At 38.0% G+C, this 20,878-nt stretch overlaps 1 protein-coding gene across 2 annotated transcripts in view; it reads left to right on the forward strand.

The window, feature by feature from the left end:
* PRKCA (protein kinase C alpha) overlaps positions 1–20,878 on the forward strand; it is a 312,623-nt gene that overhangs the window by 107,904 nt on the left and 183,841 nt on the right. The gene's annotated exons all lie outside the window — the stretch shown is intronic.

Genomic DNA, 20,878 nt, shown 5'->3' on the forward strand with positions numbered 1-20,878 from the left:
CTATAGCAAACCCAGAGATAGGATGAATAATTGAGGGTGATTCATCCTCATAAATCCACATATAGACTGGAGATTTACTATAGGATGTATTTGCGAGATGGGCCGTTATACCTCTTAGCACATTCTTCCTGGTTTTCTCAATCTGTATTTGGGACTTTGTGCTCTCTGCAGCTTTGCTGGGAGCAGGCAGGCTTGTGGATGCAAAATTCCAGTGGAGCCCTAGATTTAGATGGATAACATGCGGTTTTTGTTTTTATTTTCCTCCCTTGGTTTGTGAGTGAAGCATGCTACTGCAGTGACTCTAGGATGGAGAAAGAGGGAGCACTAGATCCTTAGCAAGTGTAAATGGGCACAGCTGTATTGACTTAAATTGAGTCAGCTATTTATGCTAGCTGAGAATCTGGCTCAATATGCCTTGGTCCTAGTCACAAGAGGCAGAAATCTCTACTTATGAACTCTCCTGTCAGGGTAGTGCACAAGACACGGATTGCTTTCCTGCTGTTTGCCTCTTATAGCCTGGGACTATGAGAGGATCCTATCACTGCAGCGCCTCAAGGAAAAGAGTTTTCTCAAAACAAAGGGAGTATTTCTTTCTTCTCTCTGGGCAGTCCCACAAATCTTTAGGATCCATAATTCTTTTAGGTATTCTAAGCCGGACTTCTCCAAAGTAAAACTTCAGAATTTGGATTATTTTTTCTTAAGAAATGGTCAAGCCTCTGTAACAGAGGGTCTGTCTACCTGCCTTCAGCTTCAGAGTCAGAGGGAAAAAGCAAGCTTTTCAAAAGCAAGAGGGGGTTAAGCCCCTGGCAGTAACTCAGGGCTACAAAGGCTTTGTTGTTTGTATACTTTATATACTACAAGACTTTGCCATTATAGATACATCAGCAAAGTCCCCTACTGGAAATGCAGCAAAAGGATTTCTTTTGCCATTATAGTTAAATTATCTCCACAAATTACATAAGCTACGGTGGCAAAAACACTGTTTTGTCAGTGTAAGCTGCATCTATATGGTGGGTTTTTTTTTTTTTTGCCAACATATGTTGCTTACATGTGCAGTTTTTTCCAGACTCTTAACCAACCTAGCTATGTTGGCAAAACTTTGTAGTGTAAGACCTGCCTGACTTTTGTTTTTGCCAGTAGGTGCTTTCTGTCTTCTGGTTTTCCAGTGCGCCACATACTCGTGACTCGTGTGCTGACCACCTCCTTTTTGTTTTTTAGTGCTTGAGCTCTGGAGCACCCACAGAGTTGCCGCCTATGGGCTAGAGACTGACTGTTGAGTTTGTAGAATGTTCTGATATTCCCTGTTATCAGGGAAGTAAATACTCCAGCATTTGCTTAAAATAAAATGACTAAAATGCATGTGTAAATGAATACAAAATACAAAACCATAAAATGGATCATTTTGATTGGCAGAAATTGGACTCTGGAAAGCCACTGAATTGCAGCCATATGTTAAACTAAAATTGCACCAGTATTAAAAATAATTCTTTCCATTTTTAAACCCAAGATCATTAAATGACATTTCAGCAGAAAATATCTTGTTTCTGAAAACATATTGACAATTGTTATTTTTGCAGCATTGCCAGCCCAGCATGTGCTACTATGTGCTATTTTAAAGCTCTCTTATAATGTGTATAATTCAAAATGCCCAAAATATTATCAAAAACCAAAACTTTGTATTTCAAATACTATTGGAAGAAATAGGTTAACAGTGACTCTTACTGATGTTTTGGGGGAAAGGCAGCATGGTCTGGAAACATAACCACAAGCATTGGAGTCATACTGGTAAACCTCCAAAATACCTGAGTAATTTTCCTCTTTTATTATTTACTGTTAAATTCTACAGGAATCCATCTGACTCTGGCTACTGTACACCATTTATGTCAGCTCTTGTCTACTTACCTTACTGGTAAAATGTATAACAACAGATTTCCTTGACAGTTCTTTCTAAAGCACTAATATAGCCTTCACTACAAAGAAAATGATGAACACAATGTGACTGTCCTGTGACGACTTAACAGCTGTAATAAGCAATGTGGAACCACTAACACATTTTCAAAATTGTATAACAGGTGAATGTCAGTGCTGCTTTTCATCCTTCTTTTAAAAAATATCTCTAGAAATCTCATGCATTTGAGGCTTTGATTTTGCATATTGGAACAAATTAGGTACTCCTTTGTACTGGAAAATTACCTAGACGTATATTGAGTTATTTGGTAAAATAAATGAATTAAGATGTGTTTGAAACCTTTTTTATATAAATGTCCATGTATTGAGAAATGACAAATGTTTGCTTTGAAAATTGAAATGTTAAAGTTCAGATTTTATATCCAGAAACTACTGATAACATTTTTTCACTTACATGTAACACATGCTTGAAGGCATAATGCTACACGAGGGTTTTTTAGTTTCTGCCTATTAAATGAAGAATGTGATGTATAAATAAAGAACTGAGAAAAGTATTGAATCTCTTCAATTAGTCATTAGTCAATAAGAAACCAAACTGTGTAGAGGTGTTTGACGCAATAGAAATACCATGCGAGATTAATGAAAACATCCAAACTGAAAAACCACTATTAAATTGATTAGATTGGATAGTAGAACATTAAAGAATTATAGGTGTTAAATGATCTTAACTGTTACTGGAATTACTGAAAATAATGTACATTGTTTGAAATCTTAGATAAAATTTTATTAGTTTTTTTGTGAAATAATAAAGAGCAGAAAGAAACAGGAATTATTGACATCAGAATCTTTCACTCCTTTTTCAAATGTGGACCAAAGGCCCTCACAGCTGAGATTGGTATTTTATAAGAAAAGTAACTTGCTTACAATTTATTTTTAATTCACAAATCTCTGATTCAAAACCACAGTATGACCCCACCCAAAAAATGAACCTCTCCTGAGAGACACAAGTTTTAATATTTTCCGTATGCCATGACCCTAAAATTGTTGCACTTGCAGAGGAAATTGGTACCCTCCTGTATTAAACTGTTCAAAGAAAACAAAATGCTCTATTTTATTCTTATATTAGCAAAACTTCTGTGAAAGCACATTAACATTCGCAAGTGATTTCTTAAGATTGTAGTGAATAGGGAAACTTGATTTACTACTACAGGAATTGAGTATCGAACACTACAGTTGTTATGCTAACAATTCTGTGGTAATGCAAGATTTCATTATTAGTCAGTGGAAAATAAATCTTTGGAAGTTTGGCTTAAAAAATGCAGATCATACCACGTATCCCTAAAGGAGTTTCTCCTGTGGGTTCAAATGATAAAATTTGTATCTTCTGTGGTCTCACTTTACACTTGGCAGTGGTGAGAAATACACAGTACCCAGTGCATTACAAATGAGGGGAGAAAGGTGGATTGGCAGATGCTTCCAACTAATGAAAGATCAGCTCATTATCTACTTAATAAAGTAGAGCAGAGAATGGCTGTGTAGCTTTCATTCTTGGAGGGGAGGAAGCAAGTAAACTTGTTTTGATACTGTAAGCCTCAAAGCCAACCCACTGTTCTAAGTATTATAATAACATAACTTTTTTTCTGCTACAGAAGAAAATTCTTTTTCCCATTGTATGAGTTACGTAGGAGTTTCATATCTTGCAAACTAGTTTATTGAGGTGTTTATGGTACGTGTAATGACTAACCAGAAGGCTGAAGGTGAACATGAACTGGGCTTTTGGAATGAGGTGGTCTTGGGTATGTTTTCTGCAGCAGTAAGATGACTGGCAGTCTTTGTAAACTGTACGTTACAGAGCCAGCTACGCTGTTGGCATTTGACAAATAATGTAAAGATTTAGCCAATACATACGTTACCCAGTGAGTTAAATTGTTGGGATCTGAGCATTTCCAGCTTCTTTGATTATCCAGAGGCATATTCCGACAGCAGCTGGCAGATCTGAATGCAGCAAAGTTTTGGTTTCAGCTGACAAAGGTCAGAAGCATAAACAGTTCTTATGTTCAAGGACTAATACTGGAGGGGTGTAGGATTGCAGTGAGCTTAGGATAGATATTAATGAACAGTTTAAGGTGCTATTAAAATACTCGGTGCAACCCAAGACCAAATGAACTGTTGCAAAAGTCAGAAAAGGCTACGCATGTAATATCAGTCTGTTTAAGATGCAAGACACAAAACTCCATCTGATAACATTTGAAGTATTAAAGTGTAAAGAAACATGCATGATATAATTTGTAGGAGTCTTGATTAAAATATTAGTGATAAATGAAGGTAGTTTGCATAATTAAGGTAGCATCTGAGGGAAGAAAAGATGTCGAGGAATATTGAGTAAAAAATATTCGGGAACTTGAGATAAGAACAAATGGGTATGGCTGCTTTGGACAGTAATAATTAATAACCAAACATTCAGAAAGTCTTAAAATGTGTAGTCTTATTTCATGCCATTCCTTGCTAGATGCCTTCTCTAACGTATTTATCGAATCACATGCCAGATAAATACTTTGTAATTTGTTGAAGTATGATAAAGGTCAAAATAACAAGTTATGTTATGGTAGTTATTACTTTTAAATAACACAATATACCAAAGCATTAAAAATATTCAGTATTTCTCTTCCATCACTTACTGATGTTATGTCTTTCCTTTCTTATGCTGCTGTTTCACGTGGTCTCTGTTAAGGGAAACATGCATCACATAGACCTGAGACTTATTCTTCAGGGAACTTATTCTTTTGGATTGCTTTTGAAGAGGGGAGTTTTAATAGTGAATTAGAATTATTCTGCACTTGTATCTTTATTTGAGAATCAAAAAGAGGCTGAAAATATAATAGTTAATATATAATGATACTCGCGTTTACTTTGAAACTAATTATTTCTCATCATTTTTTTGTTCATTATTGTAACTCTGTCCCTATTTTCATAGACTTATAACTCTAATTAGTTTAAAGAAAAGGAGTACTTGTGGCACCTTAGAGACTAACAAATTTATTTGAGCATAAGCTTTTGTGAGCTACAGACTAACACGACTGCTACTCTGAAACCTCTGATTAGTTTCACACTGAAACCTTTCTTTTCAAGAATGAGGGCCATATGTTACCATTATAGAAAATGTTTTTTGTTTCCACATTAATCAGTGGTTTCAGAACTTGGTTTTATGTTCCATATAATTTTAATACTAGTATCTTAAGCACGAACTCACAAATTATTCATAAAGAAGTTACAGGTTTCAGAGTAGCAGCCGTGTTAGTCTGTATTCGCAAAAAGAAAAGGAGTACTTGTGGCACCTTAGAGACTAACAAATTTATTAGAGCATAAGCTTTCGTGAGCTACAGCTCACATCCGATGAAGTGAGCTGTAGCTCACGAAAGCTTATGCTCTAATAAATTTGTTAGTCTCTAAGGTGCCACAAGTACTCCTTTTCTTTTTATAAAGAAGTTAGTTATCCATGTGTACACAACAGTTTCACTTGTAAAAGTAGTTTTGGGTTCAAGACTTGGAGGCATTAATTATTGAATTCGCACAGGGTTGAAGTGGGATTTAAGTTTGTGTGTGTGTGTGTGTGTGTATATATATACATACACTTGCTTTCACACAGCAACAAAATTCACATTTTTATTTTGGAATTGTGCATTAAGAGTTGATTCTATTCTAATTTTCAGTCATCAGTCTGAGAATTAAAACACTTCTTGTTTGAAAGTATTGAGTATTTTGCTTGCCGTGCTGCTGATTGCTTTTTTTTCCTGCTTACAAAGATAATATGTAAGCAGGACACAGGGAGAGAATTGTGCATCATTTCTGTAATGACTTGTTAACTCAGTACACATATGATAAAATCAAATTAATTAGTCTATTATGATTACTCAACTGTTAGTTCAGATAATCCTAAACACAGGCTACTGTGCTACGCCTGGAAACTAACTTAAATGAGTAGTCTTAATAGAGGATTACTATACATTTTTGACAGGTTTCAGAGTAGCAGCCGTGTTAGTCTGTATTCGCAAAAAGAAAAGGAGTACCCGTGGCACCTTAGAGACTAACAAATTTATTAGAGCATAAGCTTTCATGAGCTACAGCTCACTTCATCGGATGCATTTGGTGGAAAAAGCAGAGGAGAGATTTATATACACACACAGAGAACATGAAACAATGGGTTTATCATACACACTGTAAGGAGAGTGATCACTTAAGATAAGCCATCACCAGCAGCAGGGGGGGGAAAGGAGGAAAACCTTTCATGGTGACAAGCAAGGTAGGCTAATTCCAGCAGTTAACAAGAATATCAGAGGAACAGTGGGGGGGGGAGGTGGGAGGGAGAAATACCATGGGGAAATAGTTTTACTTTGTGTAATGACTCATCCATTCCCAGTCTCTATTCAAGCCTAAGTTAATTGTATCCAGTTTGCAAATTAATTCCAATTCAGCAGTCTCTCGTTGGAGTCTGTTTTTGAAGCTTTTTTGTTGAAGTATAGCCACTCTTAGGTCTGTGATCGAGTGACCAGTGAGATTGAAGTGTTCTCCAACTGGTTTTTGAATGTTATAATTCTTGACGTCTGATTTGTGTCCATTCATTCTTTTACGTAGAGACTGTCCAGTTTGGCCAATGTACATGGCAGAGAGGCATTGCTGGCACATGATGGCATATATCACATTGGTAGATGCGCAGGTGAACGAGCCTCTGATAGTGTGGCTGATGTGATTAGGCCCTCTGATGGTATCCCCTGAATAGATATGTGGACAGAGTTGGCAACGGGCTTTGTTGCAAGGATAGGTTCCTAGGTTAGTAGTTCTGTTGTGTGGTGTGTGGTTGCTGGTGAGTATTTGCTTCAGATTGGGGGGCTGTCTGTAAGCAAGGACTGGTCTGTCTCCCAAGATCTGTGAGAGTGATGGGTCGTCCTTCAGGATAGGTTGTAGATCCTTGATGATGCGTTGGAGAGGTTTTAGTTGGGGGCTGAAGGTGATGGCTAGTGGCATTCTGTTGTTTTCTTTGTTGGGCAGATTGACAGAGCCAGAAGAGTACCCAGAAGTCACCTACTACAGGACAGGCCCAACAAAGAAAACAACAGAACGCCACTAGCCATCACCTTCAGCCCCCAACTAAAACCTCTCCAACGCATCATCAAGGATCTACAACCTATCCTGAAGGACGAGCCATCACTCTCACAGATCTTGGGAGACAGACCAGTCCTTGCTTACAGACAGCCCCCCCAATCTGAAGCAAATACTCACCAGCAACCACACACCACACAACAGAACCACTAACCCAGGAACCTATCCTTGCAACAAAGCCCGTTGCCAACTCTGTCCACATATCTATTCAGGGGATACCATCATAGGGCCTAATCACATCAGCCACACTATCAGAGGCTCGTTCACCTGCGCATCTACCAATGTGATATATGCCATCATGTGCCAGCAATGCCTCTCTGCCATGTACATTGGCCAAACTGGACAGTCTCTACGTAAAAGAATGAATGGACACAAATCAGACGTCAAGAATTATAACATTCAAAAACCAGTTGGAGAACACTTCAGTCTCTCTGGTCACTCGATCACAGACCTAAGAGTGGCTATACTGCAACAAAAAAGCTTCAAAAACAGACTCCAACGAGAGACTGCTGAATTGGAATTAATTTGCAAACTGGATACAATTAACTTAGGCTTGAATAGAGACTGGGAATGGATGAGTCATTATACAAAGTAAAACTATTTCCCCATGGTATTTCTCCCTCCCACCCCCCCCACTGTTCCTCTGATATTCTTGTTAACTGCTGGAATTAGCCTACCTTGCTTGTCACCATGAAAGGTTTTCCTCCTTTCCCCCCCCTGCTGCTGGTGATGGCTTATCTTAAGTGATCACTCTCCTTACAGTGTGTATGATAAACCCATTGTTTCATGTTCTGTGTGTGTGTGTGTATATAAATCTCTCCTCTGCTTTTTCCACCAAATGCATCCGATGAAGTGAGCTGTAGCTCACGAAAGCTTATGCTCTAATAAATTTGTTAGTCTCTAAGGTGCCACGGGTACTCCTTTTCTTTACACATTTTTGAAAGAGAGTGCACTTAAACCTTTCAAATAAAGGTATTTCTGAGAGTTAGTCTGATAGTTGATTTTACTTATGTGCACTACACTTTAGTATGATGGCCTCTTTCTGTGTTGCTTATTGATGTCTTTACTAATAGTTTTCCAAGTACAGTCCACCCCACTTAAGTGCATTAAAGGTCACATCTTGATATTCTTTCTTACTGCTTCCATTGAAGTTTGCACAAATAAGAACTGAGGGAGTTTTCTATTTGTGTGTGTGTGTGTGTGTGTGTGTGTGTGTGAGAGAGAGAGAGAGAGAGAGAGAGAGAGTGAGTGGGGGGGGGGGGGTGAGTGAGTGACAGAGCGAGAGCGAAAGAGAGCTCTCACCCCTGTGCTAGATTAATATAATTGAAACCGAAATCCTTTAAATGCTGGATGGAATGTTCCATGGCAATAAAAGATATTCTTCCTACGTTGCCCCAACACTATCAGCCATAATGGAGAGTTTATCACATAGAAGGGAGAGAATCAGATCAATACAATATAATTCCTTGGTGGTAAAGTAGAGGCTGTCCACGAGGAAGTAAAATGAGACTAGAAATACTTCATAAAAACCACTTAATAGCTAATGACAGGTTTCAGAGTAGCAGCTGTGTTGAGCTGTAGCTCACGAAAGCTTATGCTCTAATAAATTTGTTAGTCTCTAAGGTGCCACAAGTACTCCTTTTCTTAATAGCTAATGTGCCTAATGGATCCTTTGTAAATATGTGGAACACCTGTACAATTTGGGTTCAGTCCAATTCCCCCTTATATTTGGCTGATGATTCTTCCTGCATGTTTTCCTGGATCATTCAACTTCGTGTTGTTTCCCGTTTTCTTATTCATCATGTTCTGGAGTGTCACTGATAGATTATGTTGGTGATCCATAAGCTGCTTGAGTTGTTGCCTGAGCGTTGATCAGCAGTCATTGAGAAGGCTACTAAACCACTTTATTAGTTAACAAACTACAGCTTTTCTTTAAGGCAATCCTCAAGACCCTAAAATAGGGTTTCCTATAAGAAGCCATCAGTTGTAATGGGGATCCTTTCGGACAGTGGTGACAATTTACTCTCTAGACAAAAGAAGAGTTGGTCCATCCATTTTGGATGCTTTTAGAGGAATTAGTTATTTTAGAGAGAGCTTGTAAACACAGCATAAAAAAAACTAAAGTGGATTTAGCAAATGTTATGAGATATAACACAAAGAGGAATGCATCTTAAATGTTAAGATACATAGGCTAAAAAACTCAGTTTTACAAGGGACCTTGGCGAGACCATTTTTCATATGATTTTTTTTTTATTTAGCCTGTTTACTGAGAGGAAGCTGTTTTTGGCATTTTTAATAAAAAATTAAAAAGAATGGTGATGTATCATGGACTAGTTTATTGTTCCTGACATACTATTTATCCACTAAGTATACAAGTCATATTTGCTGGTGATACGACTAACATGTTGATTTGCTTTCAAGAGAATGTCTGGCTTGTCTGCTAGATACTTTGAAAAGGTGTCAGGTTAGTGCTCATCCATATAATGCGTCTTGAAGCTGTATGAGACATCCAGGGTTGCACCTCATCATGCAGTCTCCTTGATTTTCTTGGAAGGAGAAAGTAATGTCAGCGGGCCTTACTCAGAAGGGACATGGTGTAACTTACATTTGCAGGATCGCTCAGTGTGTAAATTGCACCAGTTTGCCACCACCTTAAAGCTATTGTGGCAGTGTTGCTCAAAAGGCCATTAACACAACTCAAATCTACTGAGCCTGTAAGAAACCTGAGAAACCTGCCCTTTACCCTTGCTGCGGTTAACTAAATGTCCACACTTGTTCCTGTAGAATCAAATAAATTAAAATATCCTATTACACATAAAAAAATTTGAAAGAAAAAAATCAGGGAAGCATTATGTCATGTCACAGGCAATATAAAACAATATTTCTTAACACATTCGAAAGGCTTAACAGTAATAATTAATACATGTAAATGCAAATCCCCAAATAAAAGTGATTTATAAAATAGATGCAAATGTCCTGAACATGATAAAGATCTAGAGAAGGATAAAGAAACTACCAGAAATGTCTGGCAAAATGTGTGATGATTTCATAAGACTAATTCAAGTTGTTTAGAAGTAGAGTTGGGGGTAAGTAGTGTAGGATCTCAGGTTGGCAAAAAAGCATTACATAGCCAAACTGGGGGGGAGGAATAGCTCAGTGGTTTGAGTATTACCCTGCTTAAACCCAGAGTTGTGAGTTCAATCCTTGAGGGGGCTATTTGGGTATCTGGGGCAAAAATTGGGGATTGGTCCTGCTTTGAGCAGGGGGTTGGACTAGATGACCTCTTGAGGTCCCTTCCAACCCTGATATCCTATGACAGTTCCCTTCCAGGGATAGTGTGGTTCCAGAGAAACAATTAGTTAAAGATTGCGCAATCTTTTTGATGTAGGTGTTCTTGCAGCATCTTCAAAGGTAGGTGACAACTGCTACAGAAGTAGTCAGTTGTCAAAGCAGACAAAAAATCTGATTCTTTTTTGACTATAATGAAAGATGTGAAGAAACTACCCTCCCACATGACTGCTCATGCAAGCCTAAATCAAGCTTTTCTCTTCACTAGTGAGGGAAGTTGGAAGTAAAAAATATCTTTGGATCCTAAAATGTGCCTCAGCTGTGAGTAATATTAATGGCAATTGCTAGTCAGTGATCTTTCAATAAGTGAAACAAACTACTCAAATGATAATGGCAGGATTCATTGGGATTTAGACAGATTAGCAGACTAGGCTATCAAGTGGACAGTATTCATTGAGCTAGTACTTCTGCTGGTCTAAAATCAGCCTAGCTCAGCTGAAGTCAGTGGAGCAATGCCAGTTTACACCAGCTGAAGACCATGTCCAAAGTATCTAACTGTGCCATGCAGGAAATGGAAACAGTAGAAACAATTACTGCATAGGATGATGCTATGTGGAAAAACCAGCTGGTGAAAGACTGAAGTGTGCTTAGTGAGAGCTTTTTTGAAGTCAGACTGTGTAAGGCTGTAAATAAATCTAGTAGGGAACTATGATACAACAGTGCCGTCGAGAACTATAAACTGAAATTAAATAAAAACACACCTTAAAACACCCTATTCAGTTCTTGCTTCTTCCTGAAGCTAAAGGAATGTTTACGTATTGGAGAAGGGAAAGAGAAGCTTTAGAACCTCCTCAGAAAATGAGCTGTTATGAAACTTTGAGGGAATCAGGTTTCTATTTCCACAGAATTCAGGGAGTCAAGTGAATAAATTGCAAACCAGTAAAAATCTAGGAAGACCTTCTTTTAAGAACAACGAGGAGTCCGGTGGCACCTTAAAGACTAACAAATTTATTTGGGCATAAGCTTTGTTAGTCTTTAAGGTGCCACTGGTTTCCTCATTGTTTTTGTGGATACAGACTAACACAGCTACCCCTCTAATACTTCTTTTAAGACTTGTTTTAAGTTTAAGATAAGGAGATTAAAAATGCAGAAAACAAATTTTGATTGCTATTTATATTTAACATTATAATTTATTATTCAGGTATTTCACTTTGATCTGCTTGTACATTGAAAGTAATATACTTTATTTTAAGGCTACTATACTGAAATATAGGAATGATCTTTCTTTGCTGGAACTTAAAATTGAGAAAGTGATAGATTCCTAGTGTAGTGAAAAAAAGCAGAATGTAAAGAGGAAAAATCTGTTGTGGAAGGCATTTAGACACCATAGTGATGGGAAACCTTATAAAAACCTAGATAGAAAAAGTGTGAGAAACTTGCTTTGTGGATGTTGCTTTATTCAGATCCATAAAATGGTTTGGGTTATGAATGTGAAATATCCAGATTATTCATGCTTGCTTAGAACTTATTATATGTACCACATTTTAATAAAATGATGTTGGTTTCATTTTGAACATTACAGTATAACTTTAAAAAATAATAATAATTCAGTCCAAATAACTGTTTCTCAAGTTCATTGTTTATTTTATTTTATTTATTCTTTTGTATCAGCACTTGTGGAGGGCATATGATCTCTGTTGTGTGACAGGTTATAAGATGGCAAAGGGAAAGTTAATTCTAGTTTAGTCATTGTAGCTATCCATGTTGTGACCATAGGTTAATTCCCCTCACCTCTCATCCACTGGCTTCATATGGTTTGAGAACATGGTTCCAGAACTCTCTTAATTTGTGCATAATTATTCACTTGAGTTTTAAAACAGTTTTAGTTCATGGTGTGTTAGGTCAGCCTGGCTCCATACTAAGATACTAATTATATATCCACATACATACCAGTGACTTGCATTGATTACACAGTTGGTGGGAGTTAATATTATGTACCTCTTCATAAATTCTTAGGTCTGTCTACAAGATTAGCCTTGTGAAGTACCATATCGGAAAGCTTTTCAAAGGTGTGGAGCTAGCATTCTCATGGAATTGTAGGGAACTGAAAATCCAAGCCTTTTGTGTGTGCCTAAATATGGATTTAGGAGCCTAAAATCTAGGCATCACATTTTAAAAACTGTTTTGCTAAATTACTTGATAGAAGAACCTATGAAATACTGAAAGATGCAGTTGAGATTGGAGAAAGTTTTTATATTTTCACCTAATTTTGGATTAATGCTCTGCTGCCTCTCTCTTTTTATCCTTATTCTGTATCTTGTACAGTATGGGTACACTTTATCTACACTGGGAAAATGAATAGTATTTTAAAATGTTAACTAGCAAGTTAATTAAAATGTTAATTAAACATGTTAATCACCAAGTATAGGAAAAACTGTTATATTTAATGATAAACTATGATCAGCCAATGCATTTTAAATGCCACTCATATATTGAAAAAGATTTAAAAAAAAAACCCTGTCCACCATACCGTTCAAACCACTATGGAAATGACTACACCGTACTGTATCTTAAGTGGGGGGGCTTGTTGTCTGCCTTGCTGGGGGAGAGGGGAGATAGCACTATAGGGGCAAGGGTGGGGGAGAAGCTCAGAAGCTGCTATAAAAGGGGAAGTGGGTCAGCATGGTGACGCTGACTCATTCCCAGGGTTCAGAACAGCTGCGGAGTCGAAAAAACCCGTCAGGAGAAACCTTTTCCCCTGTGTGAGGCACCCATTTTTCCACGCCTTGAGGTGGCAAAATACAAGGTTTGGTCAGGATCTGCTGTGGGCATCGTGCTAGTCGCTCTTCTGGAAAGGAATTTTTCCCTCACCACCAGATTGGCCTAGGTGGAGAGGGGATTTTTCACCTTCCACACAGCAAGTTCAGGGAGGGCTTTGTTATGGTGAGTAGGGAAGGGAATTAGGCTATGATGTCGCAGCTCATTATGTAAGTGTGGGGCGGATGTCCAGTGCAGAAACTCATTAGGGAAGATGTTCAGTCACCAGATAAATGGCTTGGTAGAAGGCTTAAAAAGGTCGTCTTGGTTAAAGGAGCAGGGTGGGGTGGGGGAAGGAGTTTGGTGCTCCTATAACTGGTACAGCATTGAGCCAAGCCCCCTTACTTATAGCCCACCTTAACCTTAGTTCGAGGGGTGGCAATGGAAAGGATCCAGCAATGGGGTGGCTGGGGGACCTGGATGGAAAAAGAGGGGGGCTGATGGAAGCCGGCCATTGAGATATTGAATGAATATGGAGCTACCTGCACTGTACACTTTTATCTGCCGACAGCTAATAAATAAAGTTGTGGCCTGATTAAACCCATAAAATTAGTCAAAATTAGTTATTCTAAGTGGATGGTGTGGAATTTTTTGTTGAGACTCTAATCACCAATTTTATATTCTTGTTCCTCTTAAAAAAAAAATTATTACAAAGTATATGAAACAAAATGTTAAATATTTATCAGTAAAATGTCTTATTAGCTTACTGTCAACAACAACCCCTTAGACCTAGGAACTGGTAGCTAAAGTTTAGCTTTATATATGAACCATAAACTAGATATTAAACTGATGTCATAGATACATAACCGTTAAAACCAGAAGGGGCTGTTATGATCATCTAATCTGATTTCTCCATAATACAGGCCAGAGAATTCCATACAGGGATTCCTGCATCATGCCCATAATTTGTAGTTGAGCTAGTGCATATCTTTCTTTTTTTTTTTTTTAGAAAGATATCCTCTCTTGAGAAATGCATGTCAAATACTTTCTGAATATTCTGTTGATTCAATTAAATGTTTTGATAATAAGCAGCTTGTGTTTTGAATTTTGCGTTTAGCAGACCTGATCTTAAAAGGTGAGTGTTCTGAATCACAAACAAACTGTTGTGTAATTCAAATCATGTGCTTTTTTTTTTTTTTTGGTTCACGGCCAATGGAAGCTGCAGAGCTGGTCCAGGAGCTGCGAGGGGGAGTGGGGGTGCTGAGACTCGGGGCTTCCAGCCACAGACTTGCCACAGGCAGAGTTAAATTAAGCAGTGGGCTGACAGTTCCTCACCCCTGATTGAATTGTAATGCTCAGGTGAATTCCAGGCTGTCCCACTCTGAAGCTGATGGTAAAGAGGATAATACTGGATTTTTTACTACTGTACAGCTCTGGCACCCTTCTTTGGGTTTCCATCTCTTGTAGCACCAGGCTAGCAGGTGTCTGATAAATTTGAAGTCTCAAAATCCTGTCTGACGCTAGGAGCAAGAAAAGAGCAGTTTCTTTAGGCCCTCCTCGCCACCTTTTCTAATCCCGTCCCCAACAGGCATTACTGATCACTTCCTGTGTGGGTGGAGAGCGCTACTTTACACCTCTTCTAGCCTACAGTTTTGGGTCATGTCCTTGTGAATACTACTTGTGCAGAAGTTTTCAGACTGGGGAGCCGATTCCCCTGGGGGGGCGCAGGAGGGGGCACAGAATGTATTCTGGGAGGGGGACGAGATGTGAAAAGCTTTAGGGGAAAAAAGGGATATTATAGAGGTCTATAAAATCATGACTGGTGTGGAGTAAGTAAATAAGGAAATGTTATTTACTCCTCATAACACAAGAACTAGGAGTCACCAAATGAAATTAATAGGCAACAGGTTTAAAACAAACAAAAGGAAATATTTCTTCACACAATGCACTGTCAACCTGTGGAACTCTTTGCCAGAGGATGTTGTGAAGGCCAGGACTGGCCGTTTATGAAAAGAAAGAACTAGATAAATTCACGGAAGATGGTGATTAGCCAAGGTGGGCAGGGATGGTGTCCCTAGTCTCTGTATGCCAAAAGCTGGGAATGGATGACTGGATGGATCATTTGTTGATAACCTGTTCTGCTCATTCCCTCTGGGGCACCTGGCATTGACCACTGTCAGAAGACAGGATACTGGGCTAGATGGACTTTTGGTCTGACCCATTGTGGCCGTTCTTATGTTCTTACTGTGCACATTTTACCCACAGGAATGAATAACTAGCAAAAGCTGATTCCTCCAGACATATTGGGTCCTCGCGTGGCGCTGGGCCTTTTGACAGATTCTGTTAAGCTTTCATAGCATTATACAGAGTTGTTGCCCTATATTAATCCATTTGCTATGACACGGTGTGCACATTCAATTTTAAGCATCGACCACAATCACAGTTTTGCTTTTGGTCTTATTACAATGGATCATTGGCTTTGTTTGAATCAGTGCCTTACTGTTTTAATATTTAGTGAGAGTTAAATTTTTTATTGGTATATATATTTTTGTGGTGGACTGAGGGGCGGGGGGTTGTAAACTACTGCAGACACAAAGAAAGGGGGCATGAACAAATAGGTTTGAGAAGCACTGTTCTACTGCAGGGGTGGTCAGCCTTTGGCTCCGGAGCCACATGTGGCTCTTCAGAAGTTAATATGCAGCTCCTTGTATAGGCACCAACTCCGGGGCTAGAGCAAACATTGATCCTGAGCAAGATAATGGAACAGCTAATATAGGATTTGATTAATAAAAGACTTAAAGAAGGGTAACATAATTAATGGAAATCGGCATAGATTTATGGAAAATAGATCCTATGAAACTAGATTTTTTTTAATGAGATTACAAGTTTAGATGATTAAGGTAATAGTGCTGATGTAAACCAGGATACCGATAAAGTGTAGAGGGTTCACAGAATAGCCATGAGAATGATTGAAGAATTAGAAAACATGCCTTATGGTGATAGACTCAAGGAGCTCAATCTATTTAGCTTAACAAAGAGAATGTTGTAGGGGTGACTTGAGTGTGGTCTGTAAGTACCTACATGGGGAACTAATATTTAGAAACAGGCTCTTCAGTCTAGTAGAGAAAGCTATGACATCATCCAATGGCTGGAAGTGGAAGCTAAACAAATTCAGACCGGAAATAAGACGTACATTTTTAACAGTGAGGGTAATTAACCAGTGGAACAGTTTACATTTTTAACAATGAGGGTAATTAACCAATGGAACAGTTTACCAAGGATCATGTTGTATTCTCCGTCAATGGCTATTTTATTATGGGAGAAGTTGTATGGCCTGTCAGTTAAAAAAAAAAAAAAAAAAAGAGTAATAAAAAAAATCATAAAGTATGTGCAGAGTGCCATTATTTATCATTTAATAGATATAAAACATTTGTTTGTTTTTTCTTACAGCTCTACAACTGATCCCAGAAAAATATTGTTTTGAGATACAAAACTGAACCTGATAATGTTTATTTTAACATGCAAATATAATATGCAATAGATTTTTCTATTACTAAAGACATTGAACTCCAAATACTGCACTGCTATAGAGAGTGCCATTCCCCCTCCCCCCCATATTTATGATTACATTTATCAATCCCAGATAGGAGAGTTCATGTAAAAAAACATAAATGAAAGCAAAGCTCAAAGCATAAAAATAAATTTAACACTTTTTATTTCAATAATCGGTGTGACAGGGTTGGTCCAGATGGCTATAGGAGAGTAATAGAAGGCAGATCTATTAACCCCAGGCTAAGTAGGTCCCTTTTCCCTGGGTAAGGTAATAGGGAAGATTCCAGAACAATCAGGAACCTTCTGGAGACGGTTAAGACAGGCTAATCAGGGCACCAGAGTTTTAAAAAGGAGCTCACTTCAGTTTGTGGTGTGTGTGTGAGGAGCTGGGAGCAAGAGGTACTAGGAGCTGAGAGTGAGAACGCGGACTGTTGGAGGACTGAGGTGTAGAAGCATTATCAGACACCAGGAGGAAGGTCCTATAGTGAGGATAAAGAAGGTGTTGGGAGGAGGCCATGGAGAAGTAGCCCAAGGAGTTGTAGCTGTCGCACAGCTGTTCCAGGAGGCACTCTAGACAGCTGCATTCCACAGGGCCCTGGGCTGGAACCCGGAGTAGACGGCGGGCCCGGGTTCCCCCCAAATCCTCCCAACTCCTGGTCAGACACAGGAGTCGTTGACTTGGACTGTGGGTTCAGAAAAACAGCCAAGCCGAGGGCTGCTGTGAAGCTCCAAGGCGAGCAAATCCGCCAATAAGCGCAAGACCTACCAAGGCAGAGCAGGAACTTTGTCACACCGGTAAAAGTATTTATACCCTTTTATTAACTGTAATTGAAGAGAATATTGTGTTACACGGTAACATTTTGACAGTTTCATCTATGAGAAACTATTTGTATGATATACAAATACATCACCAACCTGAAATCCCTGGCCTAAAAACATGTATGCATTTGAGAAATTTTATGCACCTGAATAGAACAATTGAGTTGAATGGGACTGCTGATCTATTTAAGTGTGTGCAGGATCATGATACAAGTCTGCATATTAATGGAAAACTTCATTCAATAAAAATGAAGTAACATAGGAATTTTAATGCCTAATACAAACTTAATTGGTCCTATATGGACCCTTGATTACATATGGAAAATATACTGTATACGTACACTATTTATTGGGTATGTATCCTATTTTGTGTGAGGAGACAGAAAACCATTACAAGCAATGCGGTCTTTTGCTTTGTGATAATCCTCTTAGTCTTAAATGTGCACATTGTTTTATGACTCTGAAAATGAACATTAACAGTGAAATATGTTTTTAAAATGATATATTTAAAACATGAGGTCAAATATGTTTCAGCTATATGGGATCTGTAGCACTAGAGGAATTGTACTTTCATAAAACCAAAAGGTGGTGGACTACTGAAAGATTTAATATTTCAACTTCTTTCTACTTATATCTTTCACTGTCCATTTCCATGTAAAGTGCAGTACTCAAACTCATTACATCCTTTGTGACTGAATGGATTGCATTTGTCTAGTTTGCCCTCAAAGTATACAGAGATCACTGACTGCTAGAAAACCTTTTTTTCTCAATACTCATTTATCCTTTTTTGGACCATTTTATTTCACTTCTCTGAATTGAATACAATTATAGCTCTGTGTATGTGCACTGATGTAGGTATGGTAATGTGGAACTTCCATTAGTGGTGTTATAGATCTGCTATAAAAATAGAGCTGGCAAACTCTTGGAGAACATTAGTCTTCAAGTGATTCAGTTTTGCTAACTGCATATTAAAATTAATGTTTGCAATGTTGTTGTAGCCATGTTGGTCCCAGGATATGAGAGCGACAATGTGAATGAGATAATATCTTTTGTTGGACCAGCTTCGTTTGGTGGAAGAGACAGACAAGTTTTCGAGCTACACGGAGTCTTGGTCAACAAACTGCCAAATTCATCATTGGTGTTACTCAGTTGAAGTCCATACAAAATGAAACTGCATCAAGGATGAATTTATCACATTTTGCTAACTAATAGCTACATGGATGTTTGACTTCCATGCCCATAATGGGTAGCGGTATTAAGTAACATTTAGACATTTGATGCTAAATACTGCATTATATTTTGTGGGTACTGTGGCGTCCTCTTCACGGAAAACAGTTGTAGCTATCTGGTAACTCCTATTATCACTATCACTGTAATACATTTACAGTGCTACATTCTGTCCTATCCTAAGATACAGGTAGTAACCATTCTTTCAGCTATAAAGGAACACAGGACACATTGTTGATTTGATGTTGTATCATTTTTTAAGTGGTTATTTGTTTTCACATTGTTGACAAGGCAGTTAGCTCTTTGTATTTTACTTTATCTGATCACATTGAATTTTGCTTAAATTTTGATGATGATTATGATGTGTATTGAGGCGCTGCACGTGATTGCTGATGAAGCTGAAAGGATTTTATAGGAATATAGTAACAGACCTTATTGAACCCTTGACTGCAAATAGCCAAGTGGGACTAAAAAACGTATTTCTCTGTATCAAATTGCTTCAATATATTTTACTAATCTGCTGTATGCATGTTGACAACTTTTGAATGCATGAAGAAAGCAATTTACTGTTTGTTCATGTGTGTTTTACAGCATAAAAGCCATCACAGATTAATTGTCGTGAAACTCGTTCTGACGAAAAGTTACATATTGAGATTGATATTTCAAAGACATAACATACTTCAAGACTATAAAATTACAATGAGGACTGATTGTCAACTATATTATTCTCATAACTGATGTTGACAGTTAATGCATCATCCAACCTAAAGAATATAGTTAAGCATGTAATATCTTTTTGCGTGTTATATAGTATTTATAACTTCTAATATGTCTAACATTTATGGGTTTTTCAGATAGCTACAGAGATCTTTTAGATTTCTCCTCCTGTCAGAGACTGATAGAGATTTACAACTGTAACTCAGCTTAATGACATTTCTTGCCTCAGAATTGATTGATAAGTGGCACTGGTCACTTCAAATAGTGCACCTTTGTGGGGTAGGATTTAGGGGGAACAAAGGCTATGCTCCCTGTTGGATAATTCCCGTCGCCTGTAAAAGGCACCAAAATTGACTGTTGTGGGCAAAGAAAGGCTCTGCCAGTCAGAAATAAATCCTTTTCCTGCTTCAAATACATGTGTCCTTAAACCCATGAGTATTTATTAGGAGGCCCCATACATAGTTGTCGGCAGTGCCAAATTTTCAGGGGAAGTGTGGGGAATGTCTGAAGTGGAGCCAACAATGGACATGTTTATGTCCCATAAATAGACACGCCACCTGACTACATGATGCATTTAAGTTTTGAAAAAGCTCTTCATTGCTGTATAATGTGACAAATCCTGACCCAGTTTGCCAATCAACAGTCATGGGATTTTTAGTCCAAGTGCGCATTTAAAGAGTCAAATTTACTTGAAACTTCTGAAAAATGACCATTAGGTTTAATGAAAGTTAACCACAGCAATGTAACAGTAATTTAAAAATATTAAAATTGATGCTTCTAACATAATTTTAAAAAAGCAAAAACTTTATATAATTGTAAACAGAGTACCAATCTTCACAGGGTAGTGTCTATATTTCTGTATGCCCCAAAGTCCAGATTTTGAAACAAGTTGCTTGGCTTGATAGTGTCCACTTAGATAATAGGGAAGAATAATTTATGGGTAAAATGCTATGGACTGTGTTATGAATTATCGCTGTTGCCCATTCTGGCCTTTTAAATTTCTGAATACTTTCCATTCACTCTTTCTCTTCTTCCCACTTGCCCTGTCCTCACTCATGTATTTATAGAGAAAATTATTTATAGAGCTATGACATCTCTGTATTTGTTTTAGGGTTTCCTCTAGCTGTAACAAGATAGAGCATTTTTTAGGTAGAGTTGTCTGACGTTTTTTTTTATAGTTTTAAGTGTTACAAATAAGCTCCGTAGTTTCTTCCTGAATTAAGTAGTTGAATCTTATCAAGAACTTTCAGCCTGATGTAGAATAAAATACAGTGTAATCTATAAATAATGATTTAGAGGAGTTTCCTTACAAGTTGCACTGTCTAAAATGGTTCTAGCAGGGTTTATGCAATGCAGTAATGCTTAAATCAAAGTTACCAGAGAGAATATACTGACTGATGTAATATAACTAGTGTTTGCAAGGTATATACGCAAGAGAACAATCTTTTTCATA

Source organism: Dermochelys coriacea, chromosome 14 (genome assembly GCF_009764565.3).
Source record: "Dermochelys coriacea isolate rDerCor1 chromosome 14, rDerCor1.pri.v4, whole genome shotgun sequence".
Classification (NCBI taxonomy): Eukaryota; Metazoa; Chordata; order Testudines; family Dermochelyidae; genus Dermochelys; species Dermochelys coriacea.